This window comes from Triticum aestivum, chromosome 3D (assembly GCF_018294505.1).
Source record: "Triticum aestivum cultivar Chinese Spring chromosome 3D, IWGSC CS RefSeq v2.1, whole genome shotgun sequence".
Classification (NCBI taxonomy): Eukaryota; Viridiplantae; Streptophyta; class Magnoliopsida; order Poales; family Poaceae; genus Triticum; species Triticum aestivum.
In genome coordinates, this window is record NC_057802.1 from 91,758,977 (window position 1) to 91,784,878 (window position 25,902).

The window sequence follows — 25,902 nt, forward strand, 5'->3', positions numbered from 1 at the left end:
TCAAACTTATGCACTTTGCTAGCATTCACACTTCATAAATTATTTCTTTTATCATTTACCTACTCGAGGACGAGTAGGTATTAAGCTTGGGGATGCTGATACGTCTCCAACATATCTATAATTTCTGAAGTATTCATGATGTTTTATTATCATTCTTGGATGTTTTACAATCATTTTATAGCAACTTTATATCATTTTTTGGGACTAACCTATTGACCCAGTGCCAGTTGCTGTTTTGTGCTTGTTTTTTACATCGCAGGAAATCAATATCAAACGAAGTCCAAACACCGCAAATTTTTGTGTGGATTTTTTATGGACCAGAAGACCACCAGTGGGCCAAAGAAGGACATGGGGGTGCCCCGAGGGGGGCACAACCCACCAGGGCGCGCCTGGGGGCCCAGGCGCGCCCAGCTGGGTTGTGCCCACCTCGGTGGCCTCCCGCACCCCCTCTTTACCCTATAAATTCACAAAAATTCCGAAACCCTTCAGGGTTAACCTAGATCAGAAGTTCTGCCGCCGCAAGGCTCTATAGCCACCGAAAACAAATCTAGACCCTTTCCGGCACCCTTCTGGAGGAGGGAATCATCTCCGGTGGCCATCTTCATCATCCCGGCGGCCACCACGATGAGGAGGGAGTAGTCCACCCTCGGGGCTGAGGGTTTGTACCAGTAGCTATGTGTTTAGTCTCCCTCTCCCATGATCTATATCATGGGCTTTGTTAACATAGATGGATCATATGATGTTTCTCCCCTCTATACTCTAGTTGTGATGAATGGAATCTTTACCCTTTGAAGTTTTATCTTGTCAGATTGAATATTCAGATATGAGAACACATGATGTATGTCTTGCGGTATGAGTACTTGAGGTGACAATGGGGTGTCATATTTATTCACTTGATGTATGTTATGGCACTCAACTTGTGGATTCCCGAGGTGACATTGGGGTAATCTATGCATAGGGGTTGACGCACGTTTTTATTATCTTTTCTCCGATATAAACTTTGGGGTCTCTTTGTAGTTATTTGTGTGGATTGAGTATTATGAATATGAATTTGCTTTGGTGTTATTTTAGTACGAACTCTAGGATAGATCAAACGGAAAGAATAGCTTTGTGTTATTTTAGTACGAACTCTTGAATAGATCGAACGGAAAGAATAGCTTTGAGGTGGTTTCGTACCCTACGAACAATTTCTATCTTTTGTTCTCTGCTAATAGGAACTCGGGAGTGATTCTTTATTGCACTTTGAGGGATAATCATATGATCCAACTATGTTAGCACTGTTGAGAGATTGCACTAGCGAAAGTACGGACCCTAGACCTTGTTTTCAAGCATTGCAATATCGTTTTTGTGCCAGTTTACTATTTGCTACCTTGCTGTTTTTATTTATTCAGATTATAAAAATATATTTCTACCACCCATATTACACTTTTATCACCATCTCTTCGCCGAACTAGTGCACCTATACAATTTGCCAATGTATTGGGTGTGTTGGGGACACAAGAGATTTCTTGTATTTGGCTGCAGGGTCGTTTGAGAGAGACCATCTTCATCCTACACCTCTCACGGATTGATAAACCTTAGGTCATCCACTTGAGGGAAAATTGCTACTGTCCTACAAAACTCTGCGCTTGGAGGCCCAACACGTGTCTACAAGAATAAAGTTGCGTAGTAGACATCAAGCTCTTTTCTGGCGCCGTTGCCGGGGAGGTGAGTGCATGAAGGTATATCATTAAATCTTGCAATTGAATCTTTTAGTTTCTTGTTTTATCACTAGTTTGGTTTTATAAAATAAAACTACATAAAAAATGGAATTGAGGTTGCATCATATTATTGATCATCTTTATAATATCTTTCTTGAAAATGATGGATCGGAAAATTGTGCTCAATTGTTAGAAGAAGAATGCAATAAAATGTTTGGCATGAATGATGAGTGTGATTGCAATGTTGTTGGTATGAACTCTTTGAATATCCATGATGCCAATGATATGCAAAGCTATAAGCTTGGGGATGCTATGTTTGATGAAGATGATATTTTTAGTCCCCCAAGATTTGATGTGCAGATTTGGAGAGGTCGTGACTTTATTTAGTGATGAATCCACTATTTTGGAAGAGGTTGCAATTGACTATGACAACAAAGTTGATATATATGATGATTATGGTGATGAAATGTATGCTATATTGAATAATGATAACTATGAAACTTGTCATCATGATTTTAATTTCCAATCACATGATAGCTATTTTGTTGAGTTTGCTCCCACTACTATTGATGAGAAGAAATTTGCTTATGTGGAGAGTAATAAGTTTCTATGCTTTTGTGTCATGAAAAGAATGATTTTATTTGATGGTTATATTGTTGAATTTCTTCATGATGCTACTGAAAATTATTATGAGGGAGGAACTTATGCTTGTAGGAATTGCAATAATATCAAATTTCCTCTCTATGTGTTGAAAGTTTTGAAGTTATGCTTATTTTGCCTTCCTATGATAGTTGATTCTTATTCCTATAAGTTATTTTCTCACAAAATCCCTATGCATAGGAAGTGGGTTAGACTTAAATGTGCTTGCCATGTGCTTCATGATGCTCTCTTTATGTTTCAATTCTTATCTTTTATGCGAGCATCGTTCATGCCTAGCTAAAAGGCATTAAAGAAAAGCTCTTCTTGGGAGACAACCCAACACTTTTACCTACTGTTTTTGTGTGGTCACATGATTAAGCTACTGTAGTAATCATTTTTTATTGCTTTTGTTTCAATAAAGTGCCAAGTAAAGCCTTTAGGATCATGTTGGGTGATAGTTGCTTTGATCTTGCTGAAAAACAGAAACATTTGCACTCATGAAAATAATTCTAATTTTTAACACAAGAATGCTTTTGAGTTTAATCTTTTTGTAGAAGATTAATATACAAATTTCTCACGTGGTCCTAATTTGTTCATAATTTTTGGAGTAGCAGAAGTATGGTTTGAGTACAGATTACAACAGACTGTTCTGTTTTTGACAAATTCTGTTTTCAATGCATAGTTTGCTTGTTTGCTAGTTTCTATGGCATATATTGCTCAATATAAATTGTGGAAATGATATGATACAGTAGGCATTGTGTCAAAACAATTATTAATCTTGTCTTTGACAGTACCAAAGTGAAATGGTTTTGCTCTTTATCATACTAACCTATCTCACGAAGTTCCGTTAAGTTTTGTGTGATTAAAGTTTTCAAGTTTTGGGTGAGATGTCGATATGAGGAGAATAAGGAGTGACAAGACCCTAAGCTTGGGGATGCCCAAGGCACCCCAAGGTAATATTCAAGGAATATCCAAGCAACTAATCTTGGGGATGCCACGGAAGGCATCCCCTCTTTCGTCTCCAACATTATCGGTAACCTCACTCTGAGCTATGTTTTCATTCGTCACATGATATGTGTTTTGCTTGGAGCATTATTTTATTTTGTTAGGATTTTCTTGCTGTAATTTAGAATAATGTTTTGCATCTTTTATTTCAATAAAAGTGGCATTGATAGCCTTTACTATGCTTATTTTACAAGTCTACATGTTACTGTTTGAAAACAGAAAGTTTACCGATGTTGCAAAAATTCCCTAGAAAAGTCAGAATGTGATAAAATGTTGAAACTTTTGCAAATTAATCTCTTATAAATTTTCTACATTGTGGTAGAATTTAATAATGTTTGGAGTTGATACTCTTGCATTCTTTACAGATTGTACTGTTTTGGCAGATTGCTGTTATGTTTGCACTGTTTGCATATGTTTGCTTGTTTAATGATTATATTTGAGGATAGGAGTATTAAATATGCAGAGGCATTCAATATGCAATGTTTAATAATAATTTTTAGTGATTTGCTACAGTAGAGAATGATAAGGTTTTTGCATTGGTTTATACTTGTGAAAATAATTAATAAAGTGGCCGTATGCATCGCCCAGATGCAGAGGCCGGGGGTCATCCTCCTTTTCTATAAAAAATCTCACGAGTTCTTGTTGAGTTTTGCGTGGATGAAGATTTTGAGATTTAGGAAAACCGTGATATGAGAGGAATTAAGGAGACACAAAAGCTCAAGCTTGGGGATGCCCAAGGCACCCCAAGATAATATTTCAAGAAGTCTCAAGCATCTAAGCTTGGGGATGCCCCAGTAGGCATCCTGTTGGGGTTCGTGGCAGAAATTTAAAATTTTCTACGCATCACCAAGATCAATCTATGGAGTCATCTAGCAATGAGAGAGAGGAGTGCATCTACATACCCTTGTAGATCGCGAGCGGAAGCGTTCAAGTGAACGGGGTTGATGGAGTCGTACTCGTCGTGATCCAAATCACCGATGACCGAGCGCCGAACGGACGGCACCTCCGCGTTCAACACACGTACGGAGCAGCGACGTCTCCTCCTTCTTGATCCAGCAAGGGGAAAGGAGAGGTTGATGGAGATCCAGCAGCACGACGGCGTGGTGGTGGAAGTAGCGGGGATCTCGGCAGGGCTTCGCCAAGCTCAGCGAGAGGGAGAGGTGTCACGGGAGGGAGAGGGAGGCGCCAGGGGCTGTGGTGCGGCTGCCCTCCCCCCTCCTATATATAGGCCTCCTGGGGGCGCCGGCCCTGGGAGATCTGATCTCCAGGGGGGCGGCGGCCAAGGGGTGGCTCCCGCCCCCAAGCCAAGTGGGGGGGGCGCCCCCACCCCTAGGGTTTCCAACCCTAGGAGCAGGGAGAGGCCCAAGGGGGGGCGCACCAGCCCACCAGGGGATGGTTCCCCTCCCACTTCAGCCCATGGGGCCCTCCAGGATAGGTGGCCCCACCCGGTGGACCCCCGGGACCCTTCCGGTGGTCCCAGTACAATACCGGTAACCCCCGAAACTTTCCCGGTGGCAGAAACTGGACTTCCTATATATAATTCTTCACCTCCGGACCATTCCGGAACTCCTCGTGACGTCCGGGATCTCATCCGGGACTCCGAACAACTTTCGGGTTATCGCATACTAATATCTCTACAACCCTAGTGTCACCGAACCTTAAGTGTGTAGACCCTACGGGTTCGGGAGACATGCAGACATGACCGAGACGACTCTCCGGTCAATAACCAACAGCGGGATCTGGATACCCATGTTGGCTCCCACATGTTCCACGATGATCTCATCGGATGAACCACGATGTCGAGGATTCAATCAATCCCGTATACAATTCCCTTTGTCAATCGGTACGTTACTTGCCCGAGATTCGATCGTCGGTATCCCAATACCTCGTTCAATCTCGTTACCGGCAAGTCACTTTACTCGTACCGTAATGCATGATCCCGTGACCAAACACTTGGTCACATTGAGCTCATTATGATGATGCATTACCGAGTGGGCCCAGAGATACCTCTCCGTCATACGGAGTGACAAATCCCAGTCTCGATCCGTGTCAACCCAACAGACACTTTCAGAGATACCTGTAGTGTACCTTTATAGTCACCCAGTTACGTTGTGACGTTTGGTACACCCAAAGCACTCCTACGGCATCCGGGAGTTACACGATCTCATGGTCTAAGGAAATGATACTTGACATTGGAAAAGCTCTAGCAAACGAACTACACGATCTTTGTGCTATGCTTAGGATTGGGTCTTGTCCATCACATCATTCTCCTAATGATGTGATCCCGTTATCAATGACATCCAATGTCCATAGTTAGGAAACCATGACTATCTGTTGATCAACGAGCTAGTCAACTAGAGGTTACTAGGGACACGTTGTGGTCTATGTATTCACACATGTATTACGATTTCCGGATAACACAATTATAGCATGAACAATAGACAATTATCATGAACAAGGAAATATAATAATAACCATTTTATTATTGCCTCTAGGGCACATTTCCAACACATCCCACCTTTCTTCTTCAACAATTATCGGTTAGTATCAGTTGAGCCTATGTATTTGCATCTTCACATGAGTTGTGCTATCCTTGAAAATGTCATTTTGTTTTGTTTTGCTTGCTGTTTTAATACAATACTTAGAACTGAAAGTTTTTTTAATTAGAGTCCTCAAAAAGTTGCCAGGGAGGCTAAGTAAGCGGCATTCACATCCCGTCAACGAAGCTCTTTTCTATGGAATTGCTGTAGTGCTTCACTTATATCCTATGAGTAAATTGTTGAATAAATTGAATGTCATGAAGTTGAAATCATATCATGCCTAGTGGTAGCTTCACATTGGGTTTAGAAAGTGAAATCTTTCGAGGCTTGACAATCACAATATTGGTCATACAAGTGATACTCTCCGTCGTATCTACTTTTCCAAACACTTTTGCCCTAGTTTTGGACTCTAACTTGCATGATTTGAATGGAACTAACCCGGACTGACGCTGTTTTAAGCAGAATTGCCATGGTGTTATTTATGTGCAAAAACAAAAGTTCTCGGAATGACCTGAAACTCCACGGAGATTATTTTTGGAAATAATAAAAAATACTGGCGAAAGAATCAAGGCCAGGGGCCCCACACCCTTTCCATGAGGGTGGGGGCGCGCCTGCCCCCCTGGGCGCGCCCCCCTGCCTCGTGGGCCCCCTGGAGCTCCACCGACCTCAACTCCAACTCCATATATTCGTGTTCGGGGAGAAAAAATCAGAGAGAAGGATTCATTGTGTTTTATGATACGGAGCCGCCGCCAAGCCCTAAACTCTCTCGGGAGGGCTGATCTGGAGTCCGTTTGGGGATCCGGAGAGGGGAATCCGTCGCCGTCGTCATCATCAACCATCCTCCATCACCAATTTCATGATGCTCACCACCGTGCATGAGTAATTCCATCGTAGGCTTGCTAGACGGTGATGGGTTGGATGAGATTTATCATGTAATCAAGTTAGTTTTGTTAGGATTTGATCCCTAGTATCCACTATGTTCTGAGATTGATGTTGCTATGACTTTGCTATGCTTAATGCTTGTCACTAGGGCCCGAGTGCCATGATTTCAGATCTGAACCTATTATGTTTTCATGAATATATGTGAGTTCTTGATCCTATCTTGCAAGTCTCTAGTCACCTACTATGTGTTATGATCCAGCAACCCCGAAGTGACAATAATCGGGACCACTCCCGGTGATGACCGTAGTTTGAGGAGTTCATGTATTCACTATGTGTTAATGCTTTGGTCCGATACTCTATTAAACGGAGGCCTTAATATCCCTTAGTTTCCATTAGGACCCCGCTGCCACGGGAGGGTAGGACAAAAGATGTCATGCAAGTTCTTTTCCATAAGCACGTATGACTATATTTGGAATACGTCCCTACATTACATTGATGAATTGGAGCTAGTTCTGTGTCACCCTATGTTATGATTGTTACATGATGAACCACATCCGGCATAATTCTCCATCACTAATCCAATGCCTACGAGCTTTTCACATATTGTTCTTCGCTTATTTACTTTTCCGTTGCTACTGTTACAATCACTACAAAACCCAAAAATATTACTTCTGCTACTGTTACCGTTACTATCATACTACTTTGCTACTAAATACTTTGCTGCAGATACTAAGTTATCCAGGTGTGGTTGAATTGACAACTCAACTGCTAATACTTGAGAATATTCTTTGGCTCCCCTTGTGTCGAATCAATAAATTTGGGTTGAATACTCTACCCTCAAAAACTATTGCGACCCCCTATACTTGTGGGTTATCAAGACTATTTGTTGACGCCCTTGCCGGGGAGCATAGCTCTATTCTTTGAGTCACTTGGGATTTATATCTGCTGGTCATTATGAAGAACTTGAAAGACGCGAAAACAAAAATTTATCCCTCAACTACGAGGGGAGGTAAGGAACTGCCATCTAGCTCTGCACTTGATTCACCTTCTGTTTTGAGTAAGCTTGCGACACCTAAACCTGCTTCTGCTATTAATTCTGATATGTCGCATGTTATTGATGATGCCACTTCTGCTATGCATGATACTTATGATGAAACTACTTCTATGCTTGATACTACTGTGCCACTTGGTGAATTTCTTGATGAACAACTTGCTAGGGCTAGAGAGAATGAAATTATTGAAACTGATAATATTGATGAAAGTGATGATGAAGACTCTCCCAATAAATATGAATTGCTTGTTGTGGCTGAGGGCTATGTTATGGATGAAGAAACTACTAGAGACTTTCTTGCTTGCAATGATAGAAGTGATCTTAAGAAATTATTAGCTAAGCTTAAAAAAACTCTGAATGCTAGAATGAAATATGATCCTGCTTATGCTACTTCACCTATCTTTGTTACTGTGACGCCCCCGATTCAATCGTACACTAATCATGCACGCAAACGTGTACGATCAAGATCAGGGACTCACGGGAAGATATCACAACACAACTCTAAAAACATAAATAAGTCATACAAGCATCATAATACAAGCCAGGGGCCTCGAGGGCTCGAATACAAGTGCTCGATCATAGACGAGTCAGTGGAAGCAACAATATCTGAGTACAGACATAAGTTAAACAAGTTTGCCTTAAGAAGGCTAGCACAAACTGGGATACAGATCGAAAGAGGCACACTCCTCCTGCCTGGGATCCTCCTAAACTACTCCTGGTCGTCGTCAGCGGCCTGCACATAGTAGTAGGCACCTCCGGTGTAGTAGGAGTCGTCGTCGATGGTGGCGTCTGGCTCCTGGGCTCCAGCATCTGGTTGCGACAACTAGAAGGGAAAGGGGGAAAAGAGGGAGAAAAGCAACCGTGAGTACTCATCCAAAGTACTCGCAAGCAAGGATCTACACTACATATGCATGGGTATATGTGTAAAGGGGCAATATCGATGGACTGAACTGCAGAATGCTAGAATAAGAGGGGGATAGCTAGTCCTATCGAAGACTATGCTTTTGGCAGCCTCCATCTTGCAGCATGTAGAAGAGAGTAGATTGAAGTTCTCCAAGTATCATCGGATAGCATAATCCTACCCAACGATCCTCTCCTCGTCGACCTGTGAGAGAGCGATCACCGGGTTGTATCTGGCACTTGGAAGGGTGTGTTTTATTAAGTATCCGGTTCTAGTTGTCATAAGGTCAAGGTACAACTCCGGGTCGTCCTTTTACCGAGGGACACGGCTATTCGAATAGATAAACTTCCCTGGAGGGGTGCACCACATAACCCAACACGCTCGATCCCATTTGGCCGGACACACTTTCCTGGGTCATGCCCGGCCTCGGAAGATCAACACGTCGCAGCCCCACCTAGGCACAATAGAGAGGTCAGCACGCCGGTCTAAATCCTATGCGTGCAGGGGTCTGGGCGCATCGCCCATTGCACACCTGCACGTTGCGTACGCGGCCGGAGAGCAGACCTAGCAACCTCCATTTCAAGGGAAGTTGCGTTACGCGGTCCAACCCGGCGCGCGCCGCTCAGTCGCTGACGTCACGAACGCTTCGGCTGATACCACGACATCGAGTGCCCATAACTGTTCCCGCGTAGTTGGTTAGTGCATATAGGCCAGTGGCCAGACTCAGATCAAATACCAAGAACTCGTTAAGCGTGTTATTTTTAAGGATCCGCGAACGCCGTCCAGGGCCAGACCCACCTCTCTCCTAGGTGGTCTCAACCTGCCCTGTCGCTCTGCCACAAAGTAACAGTCGGGGGCCGTCGGGAACCCAGGCCCACCTCTACCGGGATGGAGCCACCTGCCCCTTCAGCCCCCATCTCCGAACAGTATCATAAGTAATGTAACAGTATAAAGTATATAGCATATGCCCGTGATCACCTCCCGAAGTGATCATGGCCCAGTAGTATAGCATGGCAGACGGACAAGAGTGTAGGGCCACCGATGGAACACTAGTATCCTATACTAAGCATTAGGATAGCAGGTAAGGGTAACAACTGTAGCAACAATGACAGGCTATGCAGCAGAATAGGATTAACCGAAAGCAGTAACATGCTACACTACTCTAATGCAAGCAGTAGATAGAAGGAATAGGCGATATCTGGTGATCAAAGGGGGGGCTTGTCTGGAAGCTCAGCCGAGAAGGAGGGGTCGCCAACACCGTAGTCGATCGGGGCAGCAGCAGCGGCAGTCTCGTTGTCTACCGGAGAGAAGAGGGGGAAGAAACAATGAATACAATGCAAACAGATGCATAACGATGCATGACAAGACAAGTAACGGTGTCAGGTGTGCCCTAACGCAGTAGGAGGTGATACCGGCGAAGGGGGAACAACCGGGAAAGTATTCCCGGTGTTTGACGTTTTCGGAGAGATGGAACGGAGGTGGATTGTTGCATGTTCGCTATGCTAGGGATGTGTGGCTGACGAATGGAGAGGGTATCCGTATTCGTCTCGTCGTTTTGAGCAACTTTCATGTACAAGGTATTTTCATCCGAGCTACGGATTATTTTATATTAATTTTTAAAGTTTTAATTCATTTTCTAAATTTAACAGATTTAATTAAATCCAAAAATAATAAGGTTAATTGCTAGATACACCCAAAAGTGTACCCAGCCAAGTGTTGGAGTGGCTCACAGTGGGACCCGATTGACTGCTGAGTCAGCAGTCAACAGTGCATTTGAGTGGGTCAAACTGATGCGCGGGACCGGTCTGTCATAGACGCATCCACCTAACTAACAGATTAGTTAGTTAACTAGGAGTTTAATTAATGTTAAGCTAATTAAGCAAGTTTAATTAAGTTAATTAAGTTAATTACTTATTTTTTATTCTTATTTTCGTTCTGGAAAAAGAGGGACACGGGACCCAGGTGGCAGTGGCCCAAGGGGCTAAACGGGGTGAAGCCAACAGGCGCGGATGCCCGCTATCAGGCGAAGGCCGCAGCCCGGTGCGACGAGGCACGCAGGGCCACAGCGAGCGGCGCCGGTAGCGGTTAGGGCGGCGTCGAGCAGCAGGTGGCGGCAGCACGACGGAGCAGGGTGGTCGGGACCGTGGAGGACGCTGGCGGCGGGCAGCGCGATACAGCGGAGCAATAACGCGCGCGGCAGAGCGGTAGAGGCGGGACAGCGCGGCTAGGCGCGGACGGCGGCCGGCAGAGTGTAGCGGGCGCGTGTGGGCGTGGGAGCAGAGCTCCAAGCGCGGCGGCGCTACAGACGGGAGCGACGAGCTGCGCGGGGGAAAGAGGCGGGTGTGAGGAGGCAGGGCGCGGCCCTGGGTGGCCGTGGCCCAGGCGGGCGCGAGCGAACTCGGCTGCGGGTGCGGTGAGCACCAACCAGGGGTGACGCGGGCACGGCCGGTGCGTGCAAGGGGTCGCGGTGACCGATAGGGGAACGGGCGGTGTTGCGACGAACGCTCGCATTAGGCGCGACGACGAGCGAGGGCTAGGGGCGGTGAGCGCGGCCAGACACGGGTTCAGGCATGCGGAGTGCGGCACCGGGTTCGAGCGTCGCGCGCGGGGAGGAGGAGGGGACGGCGCCTCACCGCGGGGCCGTAGGGTTCGGGGCAGTGGGGGTTGAGGAGGAGGATGGAGACGACCGGGCGACGGGGAGGCAGCCCGGCGGGGGAGCGGTCCGGCGAGGGGGAGTCGAGGAGGAGGTCGGCGAGGTGGAGGGATCGGCGACGGGGACGCAGGGGCGAGCGTCGGGGTTGGCCCTGGTGCCCGATCCGATCCAGACGGAAACAGGGGAGAGAGGGGGAGTGGGGTAGTGGGTGGATTAGGGTTTCGGGAGTGGGGGTGGCCTAAGTAGGCCAGGGGTGGGCCGGTGCTACCTCTTGACTACTGCGTTGGTTTTCCCTTGAAGAGGAAAGGGTGATGCAGCAAAGTAGCGTAAGTATTTCCCTCAGTTTTTGAGAACCAAGGTATCAATCCAGTAGGAGGCTACGCGCGAGTCCCTCGCACCTACACAAAACAAATAAATCCTCGCAACCAACGCGATAAGGGGTTGTCAATCCCAACACGGTCACTTACGAGAGTGAGATCTGATAGGATAATATTTTTGGTATTTTTAGGATAAAGATGCAAAGTAAAATAAAAGCAAAGGAAATAACTAAGTGTTGGAAGATTAATATGATGAAGATAGACCCGGGGGCCATAGGTTTCACTAGTGGCTTCTCTCAAGAGCATAAGTATTTTACGGTGGGTGAACAAATTACTATTGAGCAATTGACAGAATTGAGCATAGTTATGAGAATATCTAGGTATGATCATGTATATAGGCATCACGTCCAAGACAAGTAGACCGACTCCTGCCTGCATCTACTACTATAACTCCACACATCGACCGCTATCCAGCATGCATCTACAGTATTAAGTTCATAAGAACAGAGTAACGCCTTAAGCAAGATGACATGATGTAGAGGGATAAATTCATGCAATATGATAAAAAAAACCATCTTGTTATCCTCGATGGCAACAATACAATACGTGCCTTGCTGCCCCTACTGTCACTGGGAAAGGACACCGCAAGATTGAACCCAAAGCTAAGCACTTCTCCCATTGCAAGAAAGATCAATCTAGTAGGCCAAACCAAACTGATAATTTGAAGAGACTTGCAAAGATAACCAATCATACATAAAAGAATTCAGAGAAGATTCAAATATTGTTCATAGATAAACTTGATCATAAACCCACAATTCATCGGTCTCAACAAACACACCGCAAAAGAAGATTACATCGAATAGATCTCCACGAGAGAGGGGGAGAACATTGTATTGAGATCCAAAAAGAGAGAGGAAGCCATCTAGCTAATAACTATGGACCCGAAGGTCTGAGGTAAACTACTCACACTTCATCGGAGAGGCTATGGTGTTGATGTAGAAGCCCTCCGTGATGGATGCCCCCTCCAGCGGAGCTCCGGAATAGGCCCCAAGATGGGATCTCGTGGGTACAGAAGGTTGCGGCACTGGAATTAGGTTTTTGGCTCTGTATCTGATCGTTTGGGGGTACGTAGGTATATATAGGACGAAGAAGTACGTCGGTGGAGCAACATGGGGCCCACGAGGGTGGAGGGCGCGCCTGGGGGGTAGGCGCGCCCCCCTACCTCGTGGCCTCCTGGAAGCTTCTCTTACGTAGGGTCCAAGTCTCCTGGATCATGTTCGTTCCGAAAATCACGTTCCCGGAGGTTTCATTCCGTTTGGACTCCGTTTGATATTCTTTTTCTGCGAAACTCTGAAATAGGCAAAAAACAACAATTCTGGGCTGGGCCTCCGGTTAATAGGTTAGTCCCAAAAATAATATAAAAATGAATAATAAAGCCCAATAATGTCCAAAAGCATAAGATAATATAGCATGGAGCAATCAAAAATTATAGATACGTTGGAGACGTATCAAGCACCCCCAAGCTCAATTCCTGCTCGTCCTTGAGTAGGTAAATGATAAAAATAGAATTTTTGATGCGGAGTGCTACTAGGCATAATTTCAATGTAATTCTTCTTAATTGTGGTATGAATATTCAGATCCGAAAGATTCAAGATAAAAGTTCATATTGACATAAAAATAATAATACTTTAAGCATACTAATTAAGCAATTATGTCCTCTCAAAATAACATGGCCAAAGAAAGTTCATCCCTACAAAATCATATAGTTTAGTCATGCTCCATTTTCGTCACACAAGAATGCTCTCATCATGCACAACCCCGATGACAAGCCAAGCAATTGTTTCATACTTTAGTAATCTCAAACTTATAAACCTTCACGCAATACATGAGCGCGAGCCATGGACATAGCACTATGGGTGGAATAGAATATGATGATGGGGGTTATGTGGAGAAGACAAAAAAGGAGAAAGTCTCACATCAATGAGGCTAATCAATGAGCTATGGAGATGCTCATCGATTGATTTTAATGCAAGGAGTAGGGATTGCCATGCAACGGATGCACTAGAGCTATAAATATATGAAAACTCAACAAAAGAAACTAAGTGGGTGTGCATCCAACTTGCTTGCTCACGAAGACCTAGGGCACTTGAGGAGGCCCATTGTTGGAATATACAAGCCAAGTTCTATAATGAAAAATTCCCACTAGTATATGAAAGTGAGAAAACAAGAGACTCTCTATCATGAAGATTATGGTGCTACTTTGAAGCACAAGTGTGGTAAAGGATAGTAACATTGTCCCTTCTGTCTTTTTCTCTCATTCATTTTTTTGGGCCTTCTCTTTTTATTATGGCCTTTCTCTTTTTTTTATTCCTCACTTGGGACAATGCTCTAGAAAATGATGATCATCACACTTCTATTAATTTACAACTCAATGATTACAACTCGATACTAGAATAAAGTATGACTCTATATGAATGCCTCCGGCGGTGTACCGGGATATGCAATGAACCAAGAGTGACATGTATGAAAGAATTATGAACGGTGGCTTTGCCACAAATACTATGTCAACTACATGATCATGCTAAGCAATATGACAATGATGAATGTGTCATGATAAACGGAGTGGTGGAAAGTTGCATGGCAATATATCTCGGAATGGCTATGGAAATGCCATAATAGGTAGGTATGGTGGCTGTTTTGAGGAAGATATAAGGAGGTTTATGTGTGAAAGAGCGTATCATATCACGGGGTTTGGATGCACCGGCGAAGTTTGCACCAACTCTCAATGTGAGAAAGGGCAATGCACGGTACCGTAGAGGCTAGCAATGACGGAAGGGTGAGAGTGCGTATAATCCATGGACTCAACATTATTCATAAATAACTCACATACTTATTGCAAAAATCTACAAGTCATCAAAAACCAAGCACTACGCGCATGCTCCTAGGGGGATAGATTGGTAGGAAAAGACCATCGCTCGTCCCCGACCGCCACTCATAAGGAGGACAATCAAAGAACACCTCATGTTCCAAATTTGTTACATAACGTTTACCATGCGTGCATGCTACGGGACTTGCAACCTTCAACACAAGTATTTCTCAAATTCACAACTACTCAACTAGCACAACTTTGATATTATTACCTCCATATCTCAAAACAATCATCAAGTATCAAACTTCTCTTAGTATTCAAAACACTCATAAGAAAGTTTTTACTATTCTTGAATACCTAGCATATTAGGATTATTTAAGCAAATTACCATGCTATTTAAGACTCTCAAAATAATCTAAGTGAAGCATGAGAGATCAATAGTTTCTATAAAACAAATCCACCACCGTGCTCTAAAAGATATAAGTGAAGTACTAGATCAAAACTATATAACTCAAAAGATATAAGTGAAGCACATAGAGTATTCTAATAATTTCCAAATCATGTGTGTCTCTCTCAAAAGGTGTGTACAGCAAGGATGATTGTGGTAAAATAAAAAGCAAAGACTCAAATCATACAAGACGCTCCAGGCAAAACACATATCATGTGGTGAATAAAAATATAGCTCCAAGTAAAGTTACCGATGGAAGTAGACGAAAGAGGGGATGCCTTCCGGGGCATCCCCAAGCTTTGGCTTTTAGGTGTCCTTAGATTATCTTGGGGGTGCCATGGGAATCCCCAAGCTTATGCTCTTGCCACTCCTTGTTCCATAATCCATAAAATCTTTCACCCAAAACTTGAAAACTTCACAACACAAAACTCAACAGAAAATCTCGTGAGCTCTGTTAGCGAAAGAAAACAAAAGACCACTTCAAGGTACTGTAATGAACTCATTCTTTATTTATATTGGTGTTAAACCTACTGTATTCCAACTTCTCTATGGTTTATAAACTCTTTTACTAGCCATAGATTCATCAAAATAAGCAAACAACACACGAAAAACAGAATCTGTCAAAAACAGAACAGTCTGTAGTAATCTGTAACTAACGCAAACTTATGGAACTCCAAAAAATCAGCCAAAATAGGAAGACCTATAAAATTTGTTTATTGATCAGTAGCAATTGGAATAAGTATTTTATCACGTTCTGGTGATTTTTAACAATTATTTTCGTGAACAGAAAGTTTCTGGAAATTTCTGCAAGATCAAATAACTATCATCCAAAAAGATCCTATAGGTTTAACTTGGCACAAACACTAATTAAAACATAAAAACACATCTAACCAGAGGCTAGATCAAATATGTATTCCTAAACAGAAGCAAAAAGCAAAAAAATAAAAATAAAATTGGGTTGCCTCCCAACAAGCGCTATCGTTTAACGCCCCTAGCTAGGCATAAAAGCAAGGATAGATCTAGGTATTGCCATCTTTGGTTTTCAACTTTTTAGCGGAATCAAGCTCGAATCCGGGAGGTTCTTTACGTTTCCCTTCATATTATGTAATTCTTAGATCTAAAGAATCCAACCGCTTATTGCAAAGAGTAATCAACATATTCATACGGTGAATATTTCCGCTAACGTTCTTAAGAGGTTCAAGAGACTTCTGTAAAATCTTAGTTACTTCGCAAAAAATTTCAAAAACTTGTGTCTCTTCCTGGGTAGGATGAGGCCCCTTTTATTAGGTAGTGTTCCCACTATACCTTCTATAACTTCAAGCGCAATATGGGGATCAATTTCAATAAAATTGCCTTTGGCAACACAATCCAAGAGTTGTCTATGAGACATATTTAATCCAACATAAAAATTGCGAAGCAAAATTCTCAGCTTCACTTCAAAGGTACAATTACGATAAGACTCCGTTATTCTCAACCAGGTATCTTTTAAGTTTTGTCCTTGTCTCTGTTTGAAGTGAAAGACTTCAAACTTAGGGGACAACGGAGTGGATAAGGGACTAGCCATAACGACAAGCAAACGAAAAAGAGGAGAACAAAAAAGAGGCGAATAAAACGGCAAGGGTGAAGTGGGGGAGAGGAAAACGAGAGGCAAATGGCAAATAATGTAATGTGGGAGATAAGGGTTTGTGATGGGTACTTGGTATGTTGACTTTTGCATAGACCTCCTCGGCAACGGCGCCCGAAATGGCTCGTTGTCGGGAGTCAAATCTTGACTTGACTTCGCGTAAGCCTCCCCGGCAACGGCGCCAGAAATCCTTCTTGCTACCTATTGAGCACTGGGTTGGTTTTCCCTTGAAGAGGAAAGGGTGATGCAGCAAAGTAGCGTAAGTATTTCCCTCAGTTTTTGAGAAACAAGGTATCAATCCAGTAGGAGGCTACGCGCGAGTCCCTCGCACCTACACAAAACAAATAAATCCTCGCAACCAACGCGATAAGGGGTTGTCAATCCCTACACGGTCACTTACGAGAGTGAGATCTGATAGATATGATAGGATAATATTTTTGGTACTTTTATGATAAAGATGCAAAGTAAAATAAAAGCAAAGGAAATAACTAAGTGTTGGAAGATTAATATGATGAAGATAGACCCGGGGGCCATAGGTTTCACTAGTGGCTTCTCTCAAGAGCATAAGTATTTTACGGTGGGTGAACAAATTACTGTTGAGCAATTGACAGAATTGAGCATAGTTATGAGAATATCTAGGTATGATCATGTATATAGGCATCACGTCCAAGACAAGTAGACCGACTCCTGCCTGCATCTACTACTATTACTCCACACATCGACCGCTATCCAGCATGCATCTAGAGTATTAAGTTCATAAGAACAGAGTAACGCCTTAAGCAAGATGACATGATGTAGAGGGATAAATTCATGCAATATGATAAAAAAACCATCTTGTTATCCTCCATGGCAACAATACAATACGTGCCTTGCTGCCCCTACTGTCACTGGGAAAGGACACCGCAAGATTGAACCCAAAGCTAAGCACTTCTCCCATTACAAGAAAGATCAATCTAGTAGGCCAAACCAAACTGATAATTCGAAGAGACTTGCAAAGATAACCAATTACATAAAAGAATTCAGAGAAGATTCAAATATTGTTCATAGATAAACTTGATCATAAACCCACAATTCATTGGTCTCAACAAACACACCGCAAAAGAAGATTACATCGAATAGATCTCCATGAGAGAGGGGGAGAACATTGTATTGAGATCCAAAAAGGGAGAGGAAGCCATCTAGCTAATAACTATGGACCCGAAGGTCTGAGTTAAACTACTCACACTTCATCGGAGAGGCTATGGTGTTGATGTAGAAGCCCTCCGTGATGGATGCCCCCTCCGGCGGAGCTCCGGAACAGGCCCCAAGATGGGATCTCATGGGTATAGAAGGTTGCGGCGGTGGAATTAGGTTTTTGGCTCCATATCTGATCGTTTGGGGGTACGTAGGTATATATATAGGAGGAAGAAGTACGTCGGTGGAGCAACGTGGGGTCCACGAGGGTGGAGGGCGCGCCTGGGGGGGGGGGGGTAGGCGCACCCCCTACCTCGTGTCCTCCTGGAAGCTTCTCTTACGTAGGTTCCAAGTCTCCTAGATCATGTTCATTCCGAAAATCACGTTCCCGAAGGTTTCATTCCGTTTGGACTCCGTTTGATATTCTTTTTCTGCGAAACTCTGAAATAGGCAAAAAAAATAGCAATTCTGGGCTGGGCCTCTGGTTAATAGGTTAGTCCCAAAAATAATATAAAAGTGAATAATAAAGCCCAATAATGTCCAAAACAGAAGATAATATAGCATGGAGCAATCAATAATTATAGATACGTTGGAGACGTATCAGCCGGCAGGCCGCTCGGCCACACGGCCAACTGGGCCAAGGCCTAGTCGGGAGGGGCGAAAGTTGTCCCCCCCTTTTTCAATGTTATATTTTATTTTCTATTTATTATAGTTTTATAAAATATATACAAAAGCACCTAAATTAGTGTGACTAGGTTTACCACTGCCACAAAAAGTTTCACACCTAATTAAAATGGTTTAATATCTTATAAATTATAAAAGGCACTTATTTAATTGTTTAAGCTATTGTTTTATTTATTTTGGGGCTTATAATTGCTCTATAAAAATGTGGTTTCTCCACCATAATTACCTATGCATTATTTGGCTCACTCCGAACATTTTAGTTTTAAATATTTGAAAACTTTTATTGTTTGCTTGATTTTGAATTTGAATTTGAATCGGTTTCGAACTAACGCGAGATTAGCAACAGTAATCGAGGTGACGTGGCGTCATTAGCAGAGGTTCACTGTAGCTTAAATATCCGGTCGTCACAATTCTCCTCCACTACAAGAAATCTCGTCCCGAGATTTAAGAGGTGTAGCAAGGGGGAATGATCTGGTTACGAAATTCTACCGAATCTTCTTGGTCTTGGATGCTCTTCCCAAAGTAGTTGATCCCTTTCGTTGGTGTCTTTATTTCTCTGCTCCAGGTCATCATGATGAAGTCGGTATTCTTCCTTCAGGATCTCCATCGTACTTACGGAAAGACAAAGGGGAAAACTCGAGAAGGACGGAGCTCAACATATGTTTGGTACCTGGGGGCTATCCCGGTGAACGAGGCATAGACGCATCTCTCAAGTTGAAATTCAAGAAAGTCATCAAGAGCAAAGTAAGAAAGTGCAATAAGAAGTTTCAAGCGGATAGGCGATCGTTCGTTGCCTGAAACAGAGTGTGAAAGGGGTTCAGAGCAATGGGAATAAGTATTATGTTTGATACCAGAATTGACGATCTCCCAGAAGGTGGATCGTGAATTACATATGAGGCCATGTGTGAGGAATATCTTTGGGAACAGGGGGTGTACAGGAGAGTCAGGTTTCGATCCTGTAGAACTGTGTGTTATAGGCCCACCATGTGGGTTAAAGGTAGAAATGGCGGTGACATCTTGCACAGTCATGATAGCAAGGCATGTCAGTGGGTAGCCTGTCAGTTATATGTCAGCAACAACGTCGGTACCAAGGGCGAGGGACAAAGAGAACCTTTTTTCTGCTCGTTGAAATGAGGCGGACCAATAGGCAAAGTTCTCGTCCATCGGTGGTTACCGGAATGCTATCGACAGATGCAACAGGGTCTTACTGACACGGTTTTACACCAAGGTGTTTACATAAGGAGAAGAATATTACTGCTTAGATCATATGGATCACAAGGAAGGTTAAACAAATCAATGGAAAGGAATATGTGATCATCAGATCAAACAGAACAATGGAAAGGAAAATGTGTTTGACACATGTACCAGGGGTATACCCTTCCCAAGGACAAGAAGAGCAAGATATCCACGACATGAGATAATGTAGAAAACCCTTTAGGTAGGGGAGAAAAATTTCATGACATTACCCATACAGCGGTGTTTGGATAATTGAGCAGGAAACATTTAGCATTGGGCTTCAAATGTTCTTGTTGAAAATCGGAGTAACACAGACATGCTTCGAGATAGCATTGACAAGGTCTTCAAGCAAAGGTCAGACCTTGGATACACAAAGGATCCATCAGGAAAAACTTATTAAACAAGTCATTCAATTTCCTCATGGAAGAATGGTTAACCTTGTTAAAAAGGAAACTATAACACTAGGTCCTCCGGCCAGGTGTGCTAGGAATGACACCACCTTACCGAGTCATATAAAGACCAATGTTATAACCCTTGGAAATATGTTCCAACCATCATATCTGTCCGAGGTTCGGATCCGATTGGTGTCAGGATACCTCCGACTTGGGATGCCTGAGAAGAAAGGTGCAACACAAATTGACGAGATGACAATGTAAGATTCTCGGGAAATGAACTATGGGAGCGAGTTCCAAATCAAGAGTTCATCATTAAACCAAGGAGAGGATGAGGGGGTGGTTGATGAACTAAACAACAACTCATCGAGATTTCCAAAAGATGGATTTCCACAATCATGTGATCAAGGAGATAACATTTGTCAGTTCAAGTGATATAATGAGGTATGCTCGAGGAAAACATACACAATTAAATATTTGTTGAAAGGTGCACCCAAAATATGGGCTTAGGTAGCATGGTCAATGTTAGAATGGTGATTCGATAACCAACGGTCTAAGAATGAAATATCGACCAATAACTTCAAAGCAATAGGGTTGCTAGAAGTTTTGAATTCGCACATCATAGTTCAATTGTCGGTTTTCCGGTTAGAAACAACACGAGGACCAAGAGATGAATGTAGATGGCGAGAAGTATCACTATACCAAGAATTCTTAAGAGGTGGAGCAATCCTCGAAACATTCTTGATACAGAAGACAATAATACTACAAGGTAGAACACAACCTAAGCCAGATAGCAAGGAAATCAAGGTACAACACAAAACATGAACAAGTTTGTGTTGGGGGAAGGCAAGATTGTTGTCGATGATAACACTAATCATCGAGGGGCAAGGATGGTATTTCTCATCGGGTTCGATTGATATCCTATAAGAGCTCAGAATGTTGATGATGATCACGACACAATTGTCGAGAGATTTCATGAAGATGTAATCGATTGGCGATGACATCAAGTCAAAGGAATGATGACGCGAAAGGTTATTTCAACCACGAGTACGACGCAAACTCAAAATCAAGCTTGCTATTCAAGGAGAAATGATATGATGAGCAAAGTCGACGTAAGTTTAGCTCATCGTCGAAAATTGTGCTCCGGGAATAAAGAACCAGGTAGCATAGTTAAAATTTAGCACGATAAGGATATAGCCAATCAGGCTAGGAATGACTTCAAGGATTATTAAACTCATAAGCAATGAAAATTACTTATAGGAGCGCGGAATCGATTCACTTATGGATGCTCTCGGTTGACGACAACCCAGAACCCATGGAGTCACTATGACAGGGAAGGTACTACTTCATCAGAAATTCAGAAGATATATCCTCGAGATACCATGGGGGTAATACAAGAAGGCAGATCAAAATAGAGGTTGGGCAGGCGTATTGATCTACAGAAGGCAAGTACTCTAACATGTCCGAGAAATGGAATCAAGAAGAAACTATGGTCGGAACCATGGTTGCAAAAGACCAATTCGCATATATAACATGAACTTATACCAAAGAGGGTTTAAGAGAAGCATCCATGATAAGATCAGCATCGTGTCCATGGGCATGAACGCAAGGTTCAAGGTCGACTCCCACTTCTCCAATGCATAACCTTTCATTCACTCCTCGCATTCGATGAAGTTGTAGTGCTGAAATTTTATCTGGCATAACACCATTAGAGTATGACCCGTAGTAGTTTTCCGGGTTCACACAGATTAGAAAAGGCGTAGGTTCAACCCATCAGGGCCTCTGAGGAACATATACCACAAACTTAAAGAGTAAATAACACAAGCTCGAAGGTAGAGCATGGTTGACAAAAGGAGATGATGCGATTTACCAAAGGCACTAAGTATCAGGGAAGAACTCACAAGGTGGTTAAAAATGAGGCACTGTTGGATAATTATAACATCCCAAAATTCTAAGTTTTGGAATGTTATAATAAACAGATAGATTGGATTAATTGTTTGATTGATTGACTGAAAGTGAGTGGAATTCGAAATCTTTTGAAAGTTAAATGAGAGGGAATAAAAGGACTTTCCCAAACTTTCTTTTTGCTTTTATGATCACCATGGATTCAAATACTTTTCATCACAAAACCCTCGAGAGAAGATGACATGACTTCTTCCATTTATTTAAATGAAAAGGGGTGTTGAAAATATTTGAATATCAATTGAAAATATTTCCAATTCAGAAACTTCAAGCAACTCAATGATTTTCATGAGAGAAGATAAAATGACTTCTTCAAAACATATGAAATATGAGTTGGAAGTTTAAAAGGATCTAATTTAAAGTCCTTTTGGAAATTATTTTCATTTTGGAGTTATTTGAGTTTTATTCAAATTATTTTTCTCCAAAATAAAAATATACAGAAAATAGGGTAACATGATTCCCTACATCAGAAAATTGGAGAGAAATAAATTTGAAATCATTTTGGTATTTTTAAAATGATTTTTATTGGATTTTATTAAGGCAGTAGCATTGTTTGATTTATTTAAATTTGTGTGGATTTTATTTGACTTTACAAAAATGTTCACGATGTAGAAAATCTTTTTCTGAAAATTTTGATATATTATATGCCTATATAATATTTTAATTCATTTTGTTTTTCTTTTATTTTTGTTTGTCTGAAAAAAAATGTTAAAAAATAAACTTTGGACCGACCGGACCAGGCCGGCCCAGCTAGCCAAGCCACGGCCCAGCCGGCCCGTCACCGCGCCCCGCTCGTCCCCGAGCTCCTGCCGCTGTCCGCCTCCCGCACGACGCCGCCGCCGTCGTGATCACGTCGGGCACGCCTCCCATTGCCCCTCGCCCACGCCATCGCCTCCTCTCCCTCCTTAAAAAGCGGCCTCGGGCCCCGCCTCTCTCTCTGCTCCCGCCGCCGCCTCTCCCGCATCTCGTCGCCGCCGCCGACTTTGCTGCCGCCGCCGCTGCTCCGCCATTCGCCTCGCCGCCGTCGCATCCGCCGCTGCCCGCGCCGCCCTCTGCTGCAGCCGCCGCTCGCCGCCTCCCCTCGCCGCTCGCCTGCGCCACCGCCCGCGTCTCGCCTCGTCGCCGGAACCGCCACCAACATTGCCGGATCTCGCCGCCGCCGTGGTAACCACCCCGCCCTAATCTCGGCCGTCGGATCTCAATCCAACGGATCCGACTCCGTTCGTTTTTATTTTCTATCCGGCGCACTGTTCATTCGATAAGCCCTTGGTAGCGAACGTTCGCTAAATAGCCTTTTTGTTTTATTTTATTTCGGCCAGGGACCTATTCATGATAATTTTTCTTCACAGATTAGTCCCTGTACTTCAATCAGTCACTACTTTTTACTCGTTAGTCCAAATCCAATGAAACCAACGCCCACTTCTTTGTTACGATCCCCTCTATCCAGTAATCCAACTCAAACATGTTTTTGAAATTTTAAAATTTGAATTAGATCATATTTGAATTTGAATCTTCTTCTGATCGTAACTTGAGTTCCGTAGCTCCGATTTAGTTGATTCTTTTTGCAAATCGAAGCTATTGACCTAAACTTTCTGATAAGACCAAATTCACATAATTTTGGTACTATTAGAAATTGTTTTATGTTGCAAGATTTATTTGCTTGGTTTTGATGTTTTCCGAACTGTCTTCTTCGTTCTTCCCGATCTTTTGAGTGATTGCTTATGTGTGGTTACCATTGCTTGCTTACGATAGATTGACCGGAGTGTGACGAGTAGATCTATCCAGAGTATTGAGTGCGAATCATCTTCATCAACATTGCAGGCAAGTAACACTTTGATCATACTTTTCACTACCCAGTTTTATTGCATTAGATCAATCCTCAAACATTGCATGGTTAGGATCTAATTAAAATTGTGGGTATTGGGAAGTAGTTGAGGTAGTACCTATTACCTGTTTTATTATCAAACCCTTGGGAGTTACTTCTACGTTGCTTATATCGCTATGCTATGCTTGTAGACGTGGATTGGGTTTGAGAGATATTCATGAGAGATGTGAGATTGTTAATTAATGGTTTACTTAAGGTGGCAACTAAAACTCACATCTGGGTGGATTGAGGCACCTGGAGAACCCAGTGCTGCCTGTATTTTTGGATATCCCGGAGTACCCGTGTGATCATCCTATGGACCGCCACCCAAGCTCAAAGGGATCATGAGATTATTCATGCTAGAAACTTCCGTGTGCAGCCACAAGCTATTATGGACAAAGAGATTGCTGAGGTAAAAGAGAGGATGAGCAAAGGAAAGGCCAAAGGTTCTCGTAAGGATGAGCACGACACCTTATGGTTCGAGGACCGTGTATATGTGCCCAATAATGCAAAGATCAGGAAGTTAATACTTCAGGAGGCTCATGACTCACCATACTCGATTCGCCCTGGACACACCAAGATGTATTGGATTTGAAGGAGCGTTTCTGGTGGACTGGTATGAAGAAGGATATTGCGGAGTATGTAGTCATAGGTGATGTATGCCAGAGAGAGTAAAAGCAGAGCATCAGAAGCCAGCAGGGTTATTACAGCCTATGCCGATACCCGAATGGAAGTAGGATAAGCTTGGCATGCATTTGATTAGCGGGTTTCCCAGAACCCGAACGGGATATGATTCTATCTGGATAGTAATTGATTCGCTTGACCAAAGTGGCTCACTTTATCCCAGTGAAAACCACCTATACAAGTGCGAAGTTGGCCAAGATATATTTGACCAGGATCGTATGTCTGCATGGAGTTCCGAGGACCATCATATCAGATAGAGGAACACAGTTTACCTCAAAGTTTTGGAATCAGCTGCACCAGACTTTGGGTACTAGGCTAGAGTTCAGTACAGCCTTTCATCCGCAGACAGATGGATAGACCGAGAGAGTCAATCAGATTCTGGAGGACATGTTGAGAGCGTGTGCGCTAGATTATGGATCTAGTAGGGATGATAAATCTACCTTACGCGGAGTTCTCATACAACAGCAATTACCAAGCCAGTTTGAAGATGGCCCCTTTTGAAGCTTTGTATGGGAGAAGGAGCCAGACACCGTTGATGCGGGATGAAGTTGGAGACCGTCAGTTGTTTGGACCAAATGTGATCAAGGAGTCAGAAGAGAATGTTAAGTTGATTCGAGATAGACTGAAGGTAGCTCAGTCCTGGCAGAAGAGTTATGCAGACTTAAAAACACAAGGAGGTAGTCTATGAAATTGGAGACAGAGCATGTCTTCATGTGTCCCCTCTGCGAGGAGTTAAACTATTTGGAGTTAAGGGAAAGTTAGCCCCGAGATTTGTAGGACCATACCGAGTTTTGGAGCGTATGGGAGAAGTGGCCAACAAGCTGGAGTCAGTCGAAGGACTGTCAGGAGTTCATGATGTGTTTCACGTTTCCCAGTTGAAGAAGTGCCATGCAGAGATGGCCAATATTCCCCTGTAAGGACGCTTGACCCTGGAAAGGATAATGATGTTCCACGAAGTGGAGTATGGACTTCATAAGTATAAGTTTTTTTTATCTCGGTATGTGGGATATTCCCCGAGGATGAAGGGATGAATTACTATTGGATATAAAGGAGGTATGATGTTGGAAATATGTATCAATGGAAATTCCATGATGAGTCTAAGTAATCATGTCCTAGTTTGGTGCCAATAGAAGGAAGGAAGACAGTACAATTGGATGGATTTAAGAATACCAGGAAGTTGGATGTTGGATTAAGGATCAGTTGCTCGATGATGAGTTCAAGGTTTACAAGTGATGAGATGGGCCATAACCCACAGGCCCCAGGACCTGCCAAGAAGCA